This window comes from Rhincodon typus, chromosome 4, assembly GCF_021869965.1.
Source record: "Rhincodon typus isolate 14 chromosome 4, sRhiTyp1.1, whole genome shotgun sequence".
NCBI lineage: Eukaryota > Metazoa > Chordata > Chondrichthyes > Orectolobiformes > Rhincodontidae > Rhincodon > Rhincodon typus.
Genome location: NC_063335.1, coordinates 22834394 through 22854328, shown reverse-complemented (window position 1 = coordinate 22854328; position 19935 = coordinate 22834394). Strand labels below are relative to the sequence as shown.

Here is a 19935-nt window from a genome sequence, read left to right as displayed (position 1 = left end):
AAATCCATTTGCCAGAGTTTTGTACATTTATTCTATTAATATTTGTTCACTACTGACATTTACACTACTTGCCAATTTGTGTTATTTAGCAAACTTGGGCATGCTTTTATATCTTGTCACTTAATAATAAATTCAATTAATAGTTGAAGCTCCATGTCTTTATAAAGATGTTGAATAGTTGGGGCAGGGATATGTTATGCAAGAATCTCAAGAACATAGAACATAGAACAGTACAGCACAGTGCAGGCCCTTCGGCCCATGATGTTGTGCCGACCTATTATCCTACTAAGATCAATCTACCCTGCATACTCTACAAGGGCAAAGCAGCTCATGTTGTCAAAACCCCATCCACCACCTTCAACATTTGTCTTCTGTACCACCAAGGCACCTTGGCAACGGTGAGGACCATCTACAAGATGCATTGCAGTAACGCTGCTGGGCTTCTTTAGCAGCACTTTCCAAACCTGCTTCTCTGACAAAGATAACCAGCTTTACTTGTAAATTACTCTCCTGGTGATCCTTTATCAAGATCTAAAACTGATTTATAATGTTTGTATTCTCTGTCTAATCTCATTGAAGGAATCCTTTCACCATACAGACTAATGCAGTTCAAGACAATGGCACAACAATGTATACGCAAGGGTAATTGGGGTGAACATTGAATCCTGGCCTTGTCATTCACACATGTATCCCAATATTTTTGTTACATTAAAAAAGGCATTCTGTTTCTATCTTTTCTTAAATTATCTCCTTCTTTAAATGGTCGTTGGCCTGGATCTTCCAAGAAGCAGTAGTCATCATCAGATTGCCATTCTTCTTGAACTTTACTCTGGGTCAACACTGCTCCAAACGTCCTCCTAAGCCTTACAAACTCAGTCTCCCAAAAATGCAAAGCATCCCTCAGAAAATCGAAATAGAGTCAAGGGAAGAAAACACACAAGATATCACAGTGTGGAGCTGGAGGAACACAGCGGGCCAGGCTGCATCAGAGGAGCTAGAAAGTTGACGTTTCGGGTCGGGACCCTTCTTCAGAAATGGGGAAGGGGGAACGGAGCTCCGAAATAGAGAGAGGAAGGGTGGGGCTGGGGAAGGTAGGTGGGATGGTGATAGGTGAGTGCAGGTGGGCAGTGGTGGGGATTGGTCAGTGAGTTGGGACTGGTGGATAATTGGGAGAGAAGATGGACAGGTTGCGTCAGGTCAAGGAGGCGGGGATGAGAGGGAGGGTTAGTCATGGGATGAGGCTGGGGGTGGGGAGATTTTGAAACTGGTAAAACCCACATTGAGACCATTGGGTTGTAGGCTCCTGAGGTAGAATATGAGACCCAATGGTATCAATGTGGACTTTACAAGTTTCAAAATCTCCCACCCCCGGCCTCATCCCACAACCAACCCTCCCTCTCATCCCCGCATCCTTGACCTGACACAACCTGTCCATCTCTCCCAAATATCCACTCCTCCTGCCTCACTGACCAATCTCCACCACTGCCCACCTGCACTCACCTATAACCATCCCACCTACATTCCCCAGCCCCACCCTTCCTCTCTCTATTTCGGAGCTCCGTTCCCCCTTCCCCATTTCTGAAGTAGGGTCCCGACCCGAAACATCAACTTTCCTGCTCCTCTGAAGCTGTCTGGCCTGCTGTGTTCCTCCAGGTCCACACTGTGTTATCTCTGACTCCAGCATCGGCAGTTCTCGCTATCTCTAAGAGAACACATGAGGCTTTTTACTAATTACTAAATGATAAGTTTCATGCCTGATATCCAACCATTTGGAGACCAGGCGATCTATAATTTTTAATCTAACCACTTTCTCCTTGACCATTCTTTCTAAATATCATGTTACATCACATGATTATATAGTTATAGACAGCAGAGGAAGAGGCCAGACACCCCCACAATCTATAAATGTATACGTTCCATTTGAGCCTCGTCCATTTTTTTTTGGTCTAAATCTGCTGCCATAACCAAATGTCTGCCCAGTTTCACTTTAAATACTTTGTGTTATTCACTTCAATCACTCTGTGGTCACATGTTTCAGATTCAGGCAGCTCTTTGGTTGAAGATGTTTCTTCTGAATTTCCTTTTGGATTTCTTGATAACTATCCCACATTTTCTCTATATTCTCCTGACTAAAAGCTTTAATCGTTTTAAAAAAAATTTTCTTAGGTCAATCCTCAATTTTATTTTCATCTGACAAAGGAGCAGTGCTACAAAAGCTTGTGATTTCAGTTAAACCTGTTGGACTATAACCTGGTATCGTGTGACTTTGTCCACCCCAGTCTAACACCGGCACCTTCATAGCGCAACAATTTTTTTGTTAGAGAAAAGAGGTGTATTACTTTCATTATATATCCACACACTACTGCATGATGTTTGTAAATTTCTGCACCCTTTCCAGTGCCTCTTTATTCTTTGTATAAAATAGCTGAAACTACAGAAAGTACTCCTAAGCACTGTCCAATCAATGTTTGATGCAGATTAGAATAACTTCTCTTTTTTTCAATTCTCGCTTAAGAAATGAAACTTTGTGCTTAAAAATTTGAACCTGCAACTTTAACTACTAATCCATAGATGTATTTTAGCTTTCCCTCGAGCGTCTGACTCCTGAAAAGAATTGTTGTTGTAAGTTCCCAATTTTATTTTGGATACTTTGCACATTTTTGGACAGATAGGTTTTACTCATTGTTCCACTTTTTCTTCCACTGTGTGTGCATCAGCTCTTGGACTGTTAATGTTAACATTTTAATGTATTACATAATTTCTTTGTATTTCTATGCAATTTGTCATGCATACACCATAAATCTGTTCAGTAAATCAACAGACCTTTAAATTCCACTTAGGAGGATGTTTATAATGGGTACTTGGACCATAGCATACTCTTATGTATACTGTACTTTGGATATTTGCCAGATCTCTGTGATTTACACTATTATTTCATCCATTTATTGGCTTTGGTTTTTTTTTTACAAATTTGGCTCTCTTATATTTTTCACCATTTCAGGGGTTTGAGTGAAACCTGGTCATCAAGAAACTGCAAGTGTGGCTACATTTAAACATTGACAGTCTTTTCCAAATTCAGAGTCATGAAATGTGACAAATTCCCATTTATAAGAAACAAGGCTATGGAACTACTGACATTGAAGAAAGAAATACAAATTGCCACAGAGCCCCTAATGATGAATAAAATCTTAATAGTCTGGAAATATTCTGCACGTATGGCACCATCTTCGGGGAGAGAATTCATGCTAATGCCTGGGATTTTTCATTCTGGAGTTAAAGTGTGGTTTTTGAGATGGTATTACAGCCACCAGGTTGGGTTTTCTGGAGTAATCACACACTCTTCAGCTCAATTCAAACAAACATATGAATAAGAAATAGGCAGCCACTTAGCTTTTTGAGCTTGCTCTGGCATTCAGGATAATAATGGCTGATCTGATTTTGACTCCAGTCCTGTGAACTCCAGGTAAGCTTTCACACCTTTGCTTCTCAATAATCTATTTACCTCTACCTTAAACATATTTAAATATTCTGCCTCCATTGTCATTTGAGGAAGAGAGTTCCAAGGCTCTCAATGCCCTTAGAGAAATGTTTTCTCTTTATCCTCAGTATTTAATGGGGAACCCCTAATTTTTAAGCAGGCCCTGGTTTCTGAGTCTCTCACCATCCACATCCACTATCTCAAGTTCCTGTGTGATCTTATAGTTTTAATGAAGTCACATCCTACTCTTCTAAACACCAATGTACACAAACCTAGTCTGCCATAGTTTGCCATAAGCCAGCCCACCATAATAATTCCAGGTGTCAATCCAGCTCACAATACTCTAGATGTGGTCGCACCAATACCCTGTATAATTGAAGCATTACCTCCCTACTTTTGTATTCAATTCCCCTTGTAATTAACAATAGCATTCTATTTGCTTTCCAAACTACTTGCTGTATCCGTAATATAAACTTTTATAATTCATGCATGAGGACACTCAGATCCCACTGTATCTCAGAGCTCTGCAAACTCTCACCATTTAGATAATATGCTTCACTTTTTATCATTTCTTCCAAGACAGACAGTTGCACATTTTCCCACTTTTCACTACATTTGCCAGGTCTTTGACCACTCACTTAAGCCTTCAATATTCTTTTGTTGCTTATTTGTGTTCTCTTTAAACTTCTTTTCTACCTTTGTGTCATGATGTGGAGGTGCTGGTGTTGGACTTCATCTGACGAAGGAGCCGTGCTCCGAAAGCTTGTGATTTCAAATAAACCCAGTTGGCATATAACCTGGTGAGATGGTAAGAACTGCCTATGCTGGAGTCTGAGATAACAGAGTGTGGAGCTGAGGAACACAGCAGGCCAGGCAGCATCAGAGGAGTAGGAAAGCTGACGTTTCGGGTCGGGACCCTTCTTCAGAAATAGGGGAGGGGAAGAGGGCTCTGAAATAAATAGAGACGGGCGTGGTTGGGCTGGGGAATGTGGGTGGGATGGTGATAGCAGGTAGGTGTTGGTGCGGATTCGTCAGTGAGGTGGGAGGAGCGGATAGGTGGGAGAGAAGATGGACAGGTCAAGGAGGCGGGGATGAGAGGGAGGGTCGGTCTTGGGATGAGGCCAGGGGTGGGGAGATTTTGAAGCTAGTAAAGTCCACATTGAGACCATTGGGCTGTAGGCTTCCAAGGCAGAACATGAGGTGCTGCTCCTCCAGTTTCCGGGTGGCGTTGTTATGACACTAGAGGACACCCAGGATGGACATATCATCCAGGGAGTGGGAGGGGGAGTTGAAGTGGTTTGCGACTATAACCTGGTGTTGTGTGACTTCAAATCTTTGTGTCATCAGCAAATGTAGAAACCATACCTTCTGCCCATCATCCACATTGTTTATTTATACAAATTGTAAAGAGTTGGGGCGCCAGCATTAACTGCTGTACCACATCACTTGTTATGTCTTGTCAACCGTAAAGTGATACATTTCTGTCTCCTGTCTGTATATTATTAGCTAGCTAATCTGTTATCCTGACCAAGTGTCACTTCTTAGCTGATGACCTTTATTTTATTTTCTGAAATATTCTTTCATGCTTTCTGAAAATTTAGATATGTCTATTTATAGAATCCCTGTTGTGTGGAAGCAAATCATTCGGTCCATCGAGTCCACACAAACCCTCTGAACAGCGACCCACCCAGACCCATCCCTCTACCGTATAACCCTGCATTTCCCATGGCTAATCCACCTAGCCCATACCTCCCTGGACGCTATGGGCAATTTAGCATTGCCAATCCACCTAACTTGGACATCTTTGGATTGTAATAGGAAATCAGAGCACCCAGAGGAAAGCCACATAAATATTGGTAGAATATGCAAACTCCACACAGACTGTCACCCACGGCTGGAATTGAACCAGAGTCCTTCATTCCGTGAGGCAGTAGTGCTAACCACTAAGCCACCACACTACCCATTTATTGGTTTTCCTTACATGTTACTTTTACAAGGAACTCCAATAAATTGGTTTTACACCGCTTCCCTTTCACAAGGCCGTATTGATTCTATCTCAGTGCGTCAAATTTGTCTAAGTGCCTGTAATGGCATATTTCACCACAGCTGCTAATATTTTTCCGATGATAGTTAAGCTAGTTGGCCTATTGTTTCCTGTTTCTGTCTCCCTACCCTGTTTGAATAAATAAGTAATATTACCTATTTTCCAATTCAATGGAATGCTCCTCGAATCTAATGAATTTTGTAAAATTAAACCAACATATCAATTGTCAATAACTTCTTTATTTAAAGGCCATTGGATAAAAACCAACAGAACCTGGGGCCATGTAGACGCTCCATTCTCTGTCCCTGGTATTGGTAATTTTCTTGAGTTCCTCATTCCCTTCTAATTCCTAATTAACAGCTATTTCTGCAATGTTGCTCAGATATTTTTAATCAATCTCTTTTAGATGACCCATTTCTGGACCATGTGGGACTTGAATCCCTGCCTTTTGGCAAGAGGTAAGAATACTACAACAGTGTCACATGAGCTCTAAACTAAAATCCACCATCTGTCATTGTTCCCACGACACAGCCTTAGCCTTTCTATGCTGAAGATAGTGCCAATACACCATCATCTCCCTCAACTATTACCCAGGCCTGTAGGTTACTAGTCTAATGGCAAAAATGTTGCCTCCCCAAAGAAAATTTCACATATCCAGGATCAATGCAGTGAACGTTCTCTGACTGAATCCAACGCCACAGTAGATATTTCAAATTAGTCTGTTCAAATGTATTAAGACTCACCTCAGAAGCAGGTGGGAGTTCTGGCTCAGAGGTACGGGCACTATCACTGTGCCACAAGAGCCCTAAATGAAAGGAAAGAGACACCATCGAGATATATGCTCTATCATGAAGACCAACACAAAGTTCTGATTCAATTTATCTACCACCTCTTTATTCTCCATTAATTCCCGAGAGTAAGTTTCTATAGCACACCAGCACTCACTTTGTTATTTCTTAAAAATTTACTTAAATTCTTATTATGAGTATATATTTTCACTAGCTTTCCCTCATGTGCTAAATTTTTGCTCATTAATCTTTTAGTCATTCGTTATCATTTTTTGTTCGGTCCAGCCATCCATTTTTGCAGAATTATATGCTAAATTTTTATCTTTAAAACTATCTTTAACTTTTTTGGTAAAGAGTGGTCTGTTGGTCCTTCCTTGGAATTTTTCCTTCTCATTGAGATGAATCTGTTCTGTACGTTCTGATATATCACTTCAAAATCGCTGCCATTATGGCCCAATTAACCTAAATTCCACTTCTGCTAACTTGGCTTTTATGCCTTCACAGTTGTCGTGAATTAAGTTTATCAGTTTTAGACCCACTTCTCTCTGCCTTAAGTTGCATGTAAATTTCTATCATATGATCACTGCTACTGAGAGGCACCTTCACTGTAAGATAATCAATTGATCATATTTATCAATACCAGGTTTAGAACAGCATGCTCACTTGTAAGTGCCAGAAATTATCCCAAAGGTATTGCACGGATTTCCCATCTAGGCTACCTTTGCTCATCTGATTTTTATATTCTGTCTGTAAATTAAAATCTTCCATGATAATCACTGCACCCTTCTGACAAAATTTCATTATTTCTGAGTTCTGAAGAAGGGTCACTGGACCCAAAATGTTAATTCTGATTTCTCTTCACAGATGCTGCCAGACCTGCTGAGTTTTTCCAGTATTTTCCGTTTTTGCTTCCCATCATTTCTTCTTTGATATCCCATCTTAACATGAGGTTACTGTTAGGTGGTCTGCACACCAGCCCTAAAAACAACTTTATCATTTCCCGTCTTCATCCTAACCATCTCTATATCCTGGTTACCTAAAATTAGATCATGTCTCTCTATTATGTACTATCATCCTTAAAATAAGCAGAATCATCTCTCCAACCTTTCTAGCTTCCAGTCCTTTCTAAATACCAATATTCAGGACCCAAACTATATCACTCTGCAGCTATGTCTCTGTAATAGCTGTTAGATTATTACTTGTTAATTTCACTTTGCTCTATCTGTTCATTTGGTTTGTTTCAAATGCCACATACATTCAGATACAGAACCTTAAGTTTTGTCTTTTTATGCTCATAACCTTTAGCCTTATTTGTTACTTTACTCCAATTCCCAGTTGAAGTTCACAGGAACGCGGGTCCCAGCATAGTTCTAATGTGTACACTGTCCCAATGATACAACTCTGAATTTCCCTCGTATTGGTGCTAGATCCCCTACCACACTCACGTGTCCCATACCAGACTTTAAGCCTTTGATCTGATTTTCCCTTTGCCAGTTTGCACATGGGTCACATTTTGATTCAGAGGTAATTAGTTTTTGAGGTTTTGCTTCTTAAGTTAGTGTGTGATTTCTCATATTGACTATGCAGTACTTCTTCCCCTGTCCTGCCCATGTTGTTGGTATCTGTATGGGCCACAACAACGGGATCATCCTACTTCCAACATAAGCTCCTCTCTAGCGCTTAACAGGTCTTCTAATCCCTGGCACCAAGTGATGGAGAAAATTGAAATTAAAAAAAGTATAATCTAATAGACATTACAGAGACATAGCTGGTGTCCTAGGCTTGCAACACAGCCATCTGGGATCAAGCTCTTCAGTACAGAGACCAGTGCCACTCCCACTCATTATAAACACCCTTATTGTCATTGCATATATTTTTGTCCTACCCACTTGAATGGCTTCCTGTATGATGGTGCTATGGCCAATCTGCTCATCTACCTTTGTAGACTTCACCTTCATCCCACACAGTTGAGAGCATCTCTAACCTGTTTGACAAGCACAGAGTAAGAGGATCCTCCACCACTGACTACTCAGTCCCTTTGCCTGCTTCAGAAATGACCACATCCTCCTGTACCTCATTGATGATGGAAACAAATGACCCAACCAACATTGTGATTCTCTTCTGCAACAAACGTCCAGGCATTTCTTGCCCTCTCTTACATTGCACAGTGTCTGCAGTTCAATTTCCAGATCAATAATCAGGATCGGGAATGCCTTTAGCTGCTTAGACATTCTGCACGTGTGTTGTCCTTGATTGCCTTGGCATCCAGAAGCTCCAACCTCCCACAAATTCAATTTCAAGACAGTGTACTAAATGGGGTTTGAGCAATTTCACATAATTCCACCATTTACACTCTAATACTCCAGCAGAATATCTCGCATGTACTATCTAATCAGCGATTATTAACTGTCAAGCAAGAAAGAAAGTTTCACTTTGCATTGCTGCACTGCAATACCAACAGAGAAGGGGTTACCATTTCCAGGAAAACCAACACATGAAAGGCAAGTGTGAAGCAACACCCAATTGTGTGACCATTCCAAAAACAGCACACTCTTCTTTAAAGACAATGGAGAATGAAAGAGACATACTATAAGCAACCGGATAAAGAACAATCAAAACTGCGCAAAGAGTGCAAATCAGAAATACAAATACTTGGGTATCACTAAAGGTTTTTAACCAGCCCAGATCATATGAATGAATTCCTGATGACTATGCTATATTTTTCAGGAACAGACCAAAGTGTAGCTCATTAATCATGTGAAGAAAGAAAGAAAGAATATTCTGACATCAATGATTATGCAGTTGTGTTGAGTTACAACAACCAGCAGCAAAATGTCCAACTTTTCAAACAAAAAGCAAATACAAAATGTGTAACTCTCCAAATGTCAGGTTATCAGATGTGGTTGAGTTGTCAAAACTCCAAACATTACCTTCAAGGTTGAAATGATAGTCTTATAAATTGTTTTACCTGTTCATACAAATTTCCAAATTGACAACATGTTCCTATCTATCACTCTGTATCTGGTTGGAATAAGTTTTTATTTTTGAAGAAGGTGGATATTGTGTTAAGAAAAACTTATTCAGTACATCTTGGAGAGGTATGCTCATGATATGATGTGACTTGAAGACAGGGCTCATTCTCCATTTACATTGGACCATTTGAAGCATGACATTAGGAAATGCACCCTCCTCTGTTGTAGTCTAATAGTTCAATATTAGACCAGGCGCATATGCCTGACAAATTCAATGCCATGATATTCATGTCCAATTTCTTATGTTATATGAGATAACATAAGTCATAGAATCATACAGCACGGAAACAGACCCTTTGGTTCAACAAGTCTATGTCAAACATAATCTCAAACTAAACTAGTCCCACCTGCCTGCTCATGGCCCATATCCCTCCAAATCTTTCCTATTCATGTAAGTATTGAGTATCAGGGAAAAAAAAAAGACCCTTGTAGAGGCAAACTCACACCAAGAAATGCATCCATCTGATTCCATTTTCATTTATCGATTCACATTGTGAAAGTTACATGTAGTGGTTTCTCTTCCTGTTCCCACACTGTTACTTCTGGTGTTCCCCATTGATCCTATTTCTTGGCTAGAGACTGACACTTAGTGCTAACCAAGTGCTTTGGAAGTGTAATCACTGTCAAACTGTAGGAAGTGCAGATGCAAACTTGCAAACTGTAATATCCCACAAATAGTAACACGCTAATAATTAGGTGATCTAGTCAAAGAATAAATATTACTCAAAAATGGTCCCCTGTTCTTCAAAGCATTGCCATGGGACCTTTTACACCACATTAAAACACTTTATGAAGGACACTTTAAACACAGATACATTTTAGCACACTTCAACTGGGAAAAAAGTGAAGACTGTGAAGTGACCAAGTAGATCTCTCGTAGATGATGAAAGAAAGTAAACGTTGAAAGGATATTCTATGTGGAAGATTGAGATACAGCTTTAACATTTGATTCATAAGACAGCTCCTCTGACAACGTAACATTCCTTCATTACCACCCTGGAATGAGAGCAAGATCATGTCCTCAAATAAAAACCGAAAGAATTACAGAGGCAGTGAATCAGGAACAAAAACAGAAGTTGCTGGAAAAGCTCAGCAGGTCTGGCAGCATCTGTGCAGAAAAAGTCAGGGTTAATGTTTTGGATCTGGTGACCCTTCCTCAGAACGAACAGTGTTCGGAGGAAGGGTCACCAGACCTGAAACATTAATTCTGATTTTTTCTTCACAGATGTTGCCAGACCCGTTGAGCTTTTCCAGTTACTTCCGGTTTTGATCATGTCCTCAAATCCTAGAATGGTTATTAAACACAGAATGTTCCAACTCAGGCAAGCATACCGGCCCACCTTGTGGTAAAACAGCATTTCTACTGATACATCATGATCCAAGTTTTACAACTTGATCCTTTAGCCTGTCAAAAGCCTGGAATTATATTTTCTTCTCCCACAATTTCAGCTAATGTAGTTCCTGCAATCTGAACATTACGGACTTTATTCAGTTTTACTCTTGTCATGATTCTCTTTAGATCCTAAAAGAACATTGTTGCTTGTCAAAATGATTTAATAAATCCTTAACCAAAAGAAAATTAAGTAAAGCTTATTTAGATTATTAATTGATTGGGAAAGGCGACCGTGAGAGAGAGTCACTTTCAAGCATGCAGTTAGTACAGATTACACACTGAGCTGCATAGTGTCTACCTACTCTGAGCAGGTTTCCAGGAATAATTCAACAATCCTGGATAGAGAAAAAGACATTTCCTGCTGTTCAAAGTTCCGAAATGAAACAGATGCAATGTGATGCATGTGATGCAGTTGGATATCGATTTTGTCAAATTTTCTGCAACAGTAATTTCAGCTCCTGTCCCAACAGAAAGACTTTAGATTCAAGTCTGCTTAACATTCTTTAAGACCTTTTTCTTCTCTTGAATCACTTCTCACTTACATGCCCCTCCCCCAGTGAAGTATATAGGCACAGGAAAACGTACATACCATTCTACAAGGAGCAATGCATTAAGAGGCTTGACTTTTCCAGGGACACACCAACAAAGCGAAATATCTTCAAAAAGACCTCCACTGACCTATTACAGATAACAAACCACTGAATGATTTGCTGTTGGATCCTTCTGGGCTGCCATATGAGATATCAGCAGCGCCGGTCATTTTTCAGCATATGCTTGCAGTAAGCAGGCAATTAATACCTTGTTTTATGGATTAAAACACTTCCATCAATATCTCCATGGAAATTCAGAAGCAGTAAGATAAGACTCTGGCAATTCCTGAAATTTCAGGTCTTTCTCAAGTCTGGGATTATATTGACTAAATGCACATTATCCCACAAATTCTTCAAACAAGACAACTGCCTTTAAAAGTCACAAATTTATGCCATTCGATAAATATTTAACTGATGTGTGATAAGCAGTAGTACATCATTCATATCTGTGACTACTTCAGTGGCAGATTTCCTGACGCAGTTATCTAACATCCATTTTCTCATCTTTACACATTTACTTAAGAGCTGGTTACATTGAATTAAATGCACACCTGCCTTTGAATAGCTCTGAGGAAACCACACACAGCAGTAGTACTCCAAAACAATTCAGCTGTACTCCCAATACAGTTAGATTTGTTTGTCAGCCAGTACCCACATTGAATAAATATTACAGCTCTGCTGCTTTCCTCTAAGCATTGTGCCCAATACCAGCCTTCTAGTTCCAACCTGGCCAATTGCTACACCATCAGTCTACTCTTTATCATCAGGAAAGTGATGGAAGATGTCATCAACAGTACTACTTGCTCAGCAATAACCTGCTCACTGACGTCTAATTTGGATTCCACCACAGCTATTCTGTTCCTGAGCTCATTACAGCCTTATTTCAAACACAGACTAAAGAGCCAAATTCCAGAGCTGAGGTGAGAGGGAAAGCCCTTGATATCAAGGCTGCATTTGACGGAGTGTGGCATCAAGGAGTCCGAGCAAAACTACAGACCCAAGGGGAATCATGGGGAAAACTCAGCACTTCTTGGAGTCATATCTAGCTCAAAGGAAGATGGGTATGCTTATTGGAATTCAGTCATTTCAGTTCCAGGACTTCTCTGCAGGAATTGTGTCAGGGTAGTGACCTAGGCCTAACTGTCTTTTTTAGTTGCTTCACCAATGACCTTCCCTCCATCATAAGGTCAGAAGTGGGGATATTCACCAATAACTGCACCATTTGTGTCTCCTCACTCTCTGAAGTAATCCATGCACAAATCCAACAAGATCTGTTTCTGGTTACCCTGCTATAGGAAGGATTTTGTTAAATTGGAGAGGGTGCAGAAAAGATTTATAAGGATGTTATCAGGACTGGAGGGTTTGATTTATAAGGAAAGGCTGGATAGGCTGGGACCTTTTTTCACTGGAGTGTAAGAGGTTGAGGAGTGACCTTATAGAGGTTTATAAAATCATGAAAGGCCTAGATAAGGTGAATAGCAACTGTCTTTTCCCTAAGATGGGGGAGTTTAAAACTAGAGGGCCTAATTTTAAGGTGAGAAGCGAAAGATTTAAAAGGGACCTTAGGGACAACTTTTTCACACAGAGGGCAGTTTGTATCTAGAATGAACTGCCAGAGGAAGTGGCAGATGCAGGTACAGTTACAAAATTTAAAAGACATTTTGACAGGTACATGAAAAGGAAAGATTTAGAGAGGTATGGGCCAAATGCAGGCAAATAGGGTTAGTTTAGCTTGAGAAACTAGGTCAGCATAGAAGAGTTGGACCAAAGGGTCTGTTTCCTTGCAGTATGACTCTATGACTCTATGGAGAGCATATGGGTTCGAGCAACCAAGTGGTAACATTCGTGCCACACAAGTGCCAGGCAATGACCATCTCCAATGAGAATCTAAGTATTGTCCCTTGCCATTCAATAGCATAACCATCACAGAATCATCCACTATCACCAACTAGGGGTTACCATTGATCAGAAACTGAGCTGGACAAGCCATATTAAAAAAAAGTACTGTGGCTACAACAGTAGGTCAGAGGCTAGGAATCCTGCAGCAAATAACTCACCTACAGACTCCCCAAAAGCCTGTCCACCATCTTAAGGTGCAAGTCAGGAGTGTGATGGAATACTCCCTACTTGCCTGGTTGGATGCAGTTCCAAAAACACTCAAGAAACTTGAGACCTTACAGGACAAAAACAACCCCCTTGATTGTTTATGGATGTGGTGCTGTTCAGTCTCTCACTGCTGATATGCATTAGCAACAGTGTGTACCATTGACAAAGATGCAGTGATGAAATTCACCAAGGTTCATTCAACAGCACTTTCCAAACACTGAACTACTGCCATCTAGAAGTATATGAGCAGCATATATAAGGGAACATCACAACCTGTAAATTTCCCTCCCGATTTGGGAATGCATCACCTTTCTTGTGCGATATTTGGTCAAAATCCTGGAATTCCCTTGCTAATGGCACATGGACTGCAGCAGTTCAAAGCAGGAGCTCACCAGCACCTTCTCAAGGATGACTAGGTTTGGGCAACAAATGCAGACCTTGTCTGGAACACCCATATCCAATGTGAGAATAAAAGAATCCCTGACAAGAGTGCTGAATATCATCAAGTTGTGCTGAGTATTATATATAGTTTTTCTGTAACCAGAATTCCATATGTAGTTGCTAAATGAGGAAGGATGTCAGAGATATAAGGAAAGGTTCCTAACACTCCAGACCTGTGGCATAAATTCACATGCAAAGTTTGAAATCTTATGTTGCTGCAGCTTATGCTTGAATCATCAAGATCCTAAATTTCTGGTGTCCTTTCTGGAAAACCAAACTTAAATCCTGCATTTAATCATGGCAGCACAGTGGTTAGCACTACTGACTCATGGCATCCTGGTTCAATTCCAGCCTTGGGCAACTGTTTGTGTGGAGTTTGCACGTTCTTGCTGTGTCTGCGTGTGTTTCCTCCAGATGCTCTCATTTCCTCCCATAGGCCAAAGATGTGCAGGTTAAGTGGACTGGCCACGTTAAATTGCCCATTGTTTCCAGCGGTGTGCAGGCTAGGTGGATTAACCACAGGAAATGCAGGTTACGAGGCTAGGATAAGGGGAATGGGTCTGGATGGGATGCTCTTCAGACTGTCAATGTGGACTCAATGGGCTAAATGACCTGCTTCCACACTGTAGGGATTCTATGATTCTCTTATGACTGTTGGTTTTTGAGCTCCCACACAAGTAGAAACTAGTTTGGGTGTATACTGAGAGTCAAAACTCTTCAAGCCATGTGGGCTTGGCTACTTGACATCATCCTGAAGTTTCCGAGCTTTGCATAGCACTTTTGAAAGTGAAGCAGCTCAGCAATGCGGCATAATAATATGCTATTGACTGTTCTTTAAATTGCCAGGATTCCATTTAACAGGCACGGGCCTATTTCCTAAGCTGAAGAACAGCAGAAACAAAATGAGCAGTACAAACTTCCTTCTGCTCAGCCACATGCCAGGGCAGTTGGGATGAACGTAGAGATCAAACTCCAAAGAGATGCGATGCCTCAACACAGAGTCTATAGACAGAGAATCGGCTTTCTCTGCATTTACAAACACCCTTTCTTCAGGTGACTCAGATTTTCACAGCAAGTTATTGTTGACGTCCACAGCCTCCTGGAACAAGACGAGCATCTCAATGAGGCACATGAGCCACTAACCAGCCTGTGTCTAACTCCAGAGAGCAACCTTCCTGATAATGGAAAGCGGAAGGGGAAGCAAAGCGGTTTGAGTGTGAGCGATGGATTATTGGTAGCAGGAAAGGAAAAAATTTGTGGATGGTGACTGTGAGATGTGAATATAGGATTCAGTAAATTGGATGAGGGTGAACACAATCTTTCTCACTCACGCACACTTCTCACAACAGGGTTCAAGGGTACTGTACAGGAACCCACAAAGTTATCATGCAGGTACAGCAAGCAATTAAGTAGGCAGTTGGAATGTTGGCCTTTATTACAATGAAATTCAAATACAAGAATAACTAAGTCTTGCTAAAGTAGTAAAATACTTGACAAAACCATACCAGGAGTACTTAATCTTACAGGAAGAATGGGGGAGGGGTGTTGGGTGGTAGTCAGTGAAAAGAAATGAAGGATTGGTTGCTTGGACAAGGTGGTTGTTGCATAATGAAAGACTGTGTAAACTGGGCCTATACGCTGAGTGAGAAGACCGAAAGGTATTCTCATTGAATCATAGCATACTCCAAAAGGAGTTGACAGGTTGGTCATGGAGGGGAATATAGACAGGACATCAACAATAATGATAAAGGATGAGGGGTGAATCATTTAGGACTCAGCCACCATCAGTGCTGAGGAAGGATCACCGGACCCAAAACGTTAACTCTGTTTTTTCCTTCACAGATGCTGCCAGACCTGCTGAGCTTTTCCAGCAAATTTCTTTTTGTTTCTAGTTTATTAGTCCAAGCCTCTAGAATACTCATCCAGTAACATACCATAAATACTACATCACCACACCAAGGGGAAACTGATTGAGTCCTCAAAACTCCAAGATAGGTGGCACTATTGCATAGTTAACTTTCAGGCTTTATTTCTGTTGAATTTTAAAACCAGAACCGCTTAAGACTTCAAACTGGTTTTCATCAAATGAAATATACTGTTGCTTTTCACTGGAGAGAATGAAGATGAGAAGGAAGTAGAATTTTCTCAGCAGTTCCATGGAGAAGCTCACATTATTAGCAATGAATACTTCATGAGCTTTATAAAATAGTGGTTAGTCCGTATCACCGCTCTTTAAAATATATATTTAACATAATCTATTTTAGATAGTTTAGGTTTCCCTAGTCCACTGCTTGCAAATTGTTGTTGGAGAATAAAAGCAAACAGTCTCTTTCATCATCTTCTTACTCATATTACCATACCAGCTCCAAGTGCTTTCACTTTCCATGACCCTGATCTCTATTTATTCTCCCTTACTGCCTCTGCTGCTTCCAGCCATCCCAATTCCAGTCCTCAACCCAACTGTATATGGCCAACCTCCAAGTGAGAAATACCCTTATTGTCACACTTCTGTCAACAGCATCTCATAGCCACATTCCACTATCTCCAACTATAATTGTTTACACAATGAACAATATCCCACATACCCATGTTTCATTCTCTGCCAATTCCATCCATCCATACCACTGCCAAACACAACAGCCTCCTTCAACAATTCCCACATGCCAACACTCTCTTTAATTCCTTCTGTAAATCACTATCCATGTGCCTGGTACTCCATATCCCTTCTCACAATCATTCTACAAAAAAATCTGATATCCTTTCTATTTCATAGTCAAAACCACCATCAGTATTTCCTCATCTATCATTGTGAAATTGAATGGGCAAAGAAATCACAGGGTGTTCCCTGAGATGTACTTCTCACAAGCATCATACCTCACAGGGAGCTCTATATCCCATGCCTATTATTTGATCTTTTGGAAGTTTAATACAATATTCTGAGTACTTTAGGTTTATTCTAGCCATAAATTGCAATTGATCAAAATAATTCTTTGGCAAAACATATGATTATAAAATCAAATGTTCAGAGGTATCACAACATCAAAAGATCACAAGGGATTGTTGAGACAAAGTTGTTCTTAGCTCATTATTTTACTAGACTAGAAATATTGTAAATTGAAAATAAAATGGAGAAAAAGATTCCATGGTTTTCACCTTTTATTCTTACTGCAAACCCATTCATTAATTGCTTTATATGAAATATGTGTTCTCTTGGCAAATTGAATTTATAGGAATATTCCAAACGTAGCTTTTCCATGGTTAACCTACTTACACAAACAGTCCTTTGGTACCTACTTTCCAGTGTCATCATTGTGAGATTTTAATAATATTATGATGATGATTCCAGCTGTTGTTGTTACTGGACCAGTCAGATCCCAGACTGAAATCTGGCTTGATAGATCATGTTTTGTTTTTTTTTCTTTATTTAAGAAGACGGTCTCTCTTTACATGCAAATGATGATAAAATGGAATAAACCAAGCTATTTACATATAACACAACATGAAAGACTTTGAAACACACCTGAGAGGGCAGTCTTTACCTTGGGTTAATGTCACATCTGGAAAATGGCACATCCAAAACTGTAGCACTTTCTTAATGCTGTCACAAGGAATATGAGATTGTACTCAACAATCTGCATTGACCTAGACACAATATTGCTAAATACTAAGACAAGAGGGGACAATATATTAACAGCAGAATGATTGTCAAAAATTAAATGTTTCAATGTGATATCATAGCCACATCAAGCATGCCCTCAGAATGGTCAGTCAACTTTAAATTTTTATAGCTTGCTTAGCCCACTTTTAGTTTTGGAAAGTGTTCCAGTTTAAAATTAAGCGATCAGAGATATTTTAGTCTTAAATAGGATATAGGTTAGTTTATTACGACTACTCCTGTAAAAGTTATTCAAGTAAAAGTGATTGTTATTGGTTGAAAATACAGATAAACATTAAAAGTGGGTGCAGATAAAAGATAACTGTAGGATGAAGAAGTAAAAACAATTTGTTATTTGTCTGGTTTGTTTGAAGAATGCTCTGTCTGAGGTGAAAGCTTTGAAACTGGAAGTCAGAATTCAGCAGCTGCAATGGCTTCTGCAGTTGAATAGTTGGAGGTCTCTCACAAAGGTGCACAGAACAGAACAGGTTCTGGGTGGATGTGAAGACACAGCTTGCTGTCCAATGAGGTTGAGTGCTTACGGTACAGCTTGAAAACAGCAGCTGGACATTGGTTATGGTAAATGAGAGAGAGGGTATTTCAAAACAGAGGCACCCTTTCTCCAGCTGTTCAGACTTTGAAGCAAAAATGGCTTTGCAGCCTGGTCACCACTAGTATTGAAGGAGATCTGAGTGACAGCCTCTGATGGTATGCAGAATGGGCCTCAGTCTGTCTGGAGGACTAGCTCCCCTTAATCGACCACAATCTAATCCATCTCCAGGCACCTCAACTATGACCAATTGCTTCTGGGAGTCTGGAATAATATTCATGATTCTCAGGTAGTCTCCCAGACAAGTTCTATTCAGGCCTGAGTTTGCTTAGCTTCCAAGATCAGGCATGTTCAAACTGGTAGACTCTGGGAACCTGAACACTGACTGTAACAAATGAACAATTAACAGACCTCAACCTTTCATTACTCTGAGTTGTTACCACTGCTTGTGGATGGGTAGTCCTGCTGACCCAACCATTACAACCACCAACCACCTCATATGAATCTGGAAAATTTACCTGGGGGCTGGATGGAATTGCCAAACAATGGCCGAATGAAATCCTAGAACCCTACCACTTCAGCCTTTGCTGCATCAGCTTCCATGAATCCTTTACTTGCTTTTAACTTTTTTAACAATTAGCTCAATTAACCTGCCAAAAAGGAAGAGACTTTCTCATCATTATTGCAATGACGGTGACTACTATTTTTACAAATTGTGCAACTGGAAGAACATGTTCTATAAAGCTGCTCAGGTGCAAGGACTGCATTTTTTTTAAAAAAAGTTACTATCCTAGCTACCTGTAGCATGTATTCAGCACTTTAGTAATTAATTTTAAAGCATTGGTTTCTGAATTAGGTAGAACCTCACATCTGCCACAGTATTAAAAGCTATTTGGAAAATGCGACTAATCTGCAGATGGTTAGAAGAAACATGAATAAGCTGGTGATGATAATGAGGATCTCCAGATACAATAGATGTCTCCAATTAGATCAGAAAGCAAGAGTTAAAATTAAAAACGACAGGTAGAGAAGAGGGAGCTAAGATCAATAAGCTGACCTTTGGCACACATTATCCTTTCCCGTTATATAAACCATGAATATACTTACCTTGTGTAGTCCAGAAAACCTCTGCCTCACCTTCTCTCGACAAAAATTTAGACCCCATGTATGACAAGATTGACTTTCTTCATTGGCTCCAAAGAATCTATGATAAGTTTGCTTGATTGGCAGTTGCCCTTCGTTTCTACAAAAAGAATTATCTTTTGATGGGGGACTCCTGCAGAAACACAGCCAATGCAGTATTTGTATGTCACATTGCTTTGTTTCTGCACTTGCACCTGCTACATCCTTCGATTTTAAGGGCAATCAACAGCCTTCAGGAGTTGCTAGCATAGTATACCTTGACTCCACCTGACCCTTGCATACCCCAGCTAAGAGCACAAAAAAATTTAAATGGGCTGAACACGGCCAGGCCAGTGAAGCACAAGCAGCTGAAGTTCTGCAACTTGGTGCTACTGCACCTACTCCAAATTATTCCACAGTTTTGACCTTGATAGGGTAATAACCAGGTTAACATGGCTATGCTTAAATCTAGGAATTACTTTGTTGATGTCATTGCACTAATTAATAATGCACTATTCATCTGACCTTTTAACATACTCTAGTATGTTAATTTTAAACTGATTAGCACCTCCACTAAAATTGTTTTAAGTGCCCTGATGTTTCAGTAATTTTAGATCTACAATATTAGGTTTACCTTTGGAAGCATGTTATATTGCCTGAAAACAAATTAAACTATTTAGCCTCAGTATGTGAAGCTTTCTTTTATGTATATCCATTGAGAGTGAAACACAGTTGC

General features: G+C 40.1%; 1 long non-coding RNA gene across 1 annotated transcript in view; it reads right to left on the bottom strand.

Moving 5' to 3' along the window:
• LOC125483027 overlaps window positions 1-19935 on the bottom strand; it is a 79573-nt gene that overhangs the window by 39694 nt on the left and 19944 nt on the right. The window contains exon 4 of the long non-coding RNA XR_007262021.1: window positions 19185-19353. This is a non-coding gene — a long non-coding RNA (uncharacterized LOC125483027). The remainder of the gene's footprint in view (window positions 1-19184; window positions 19354-19935) is intronic.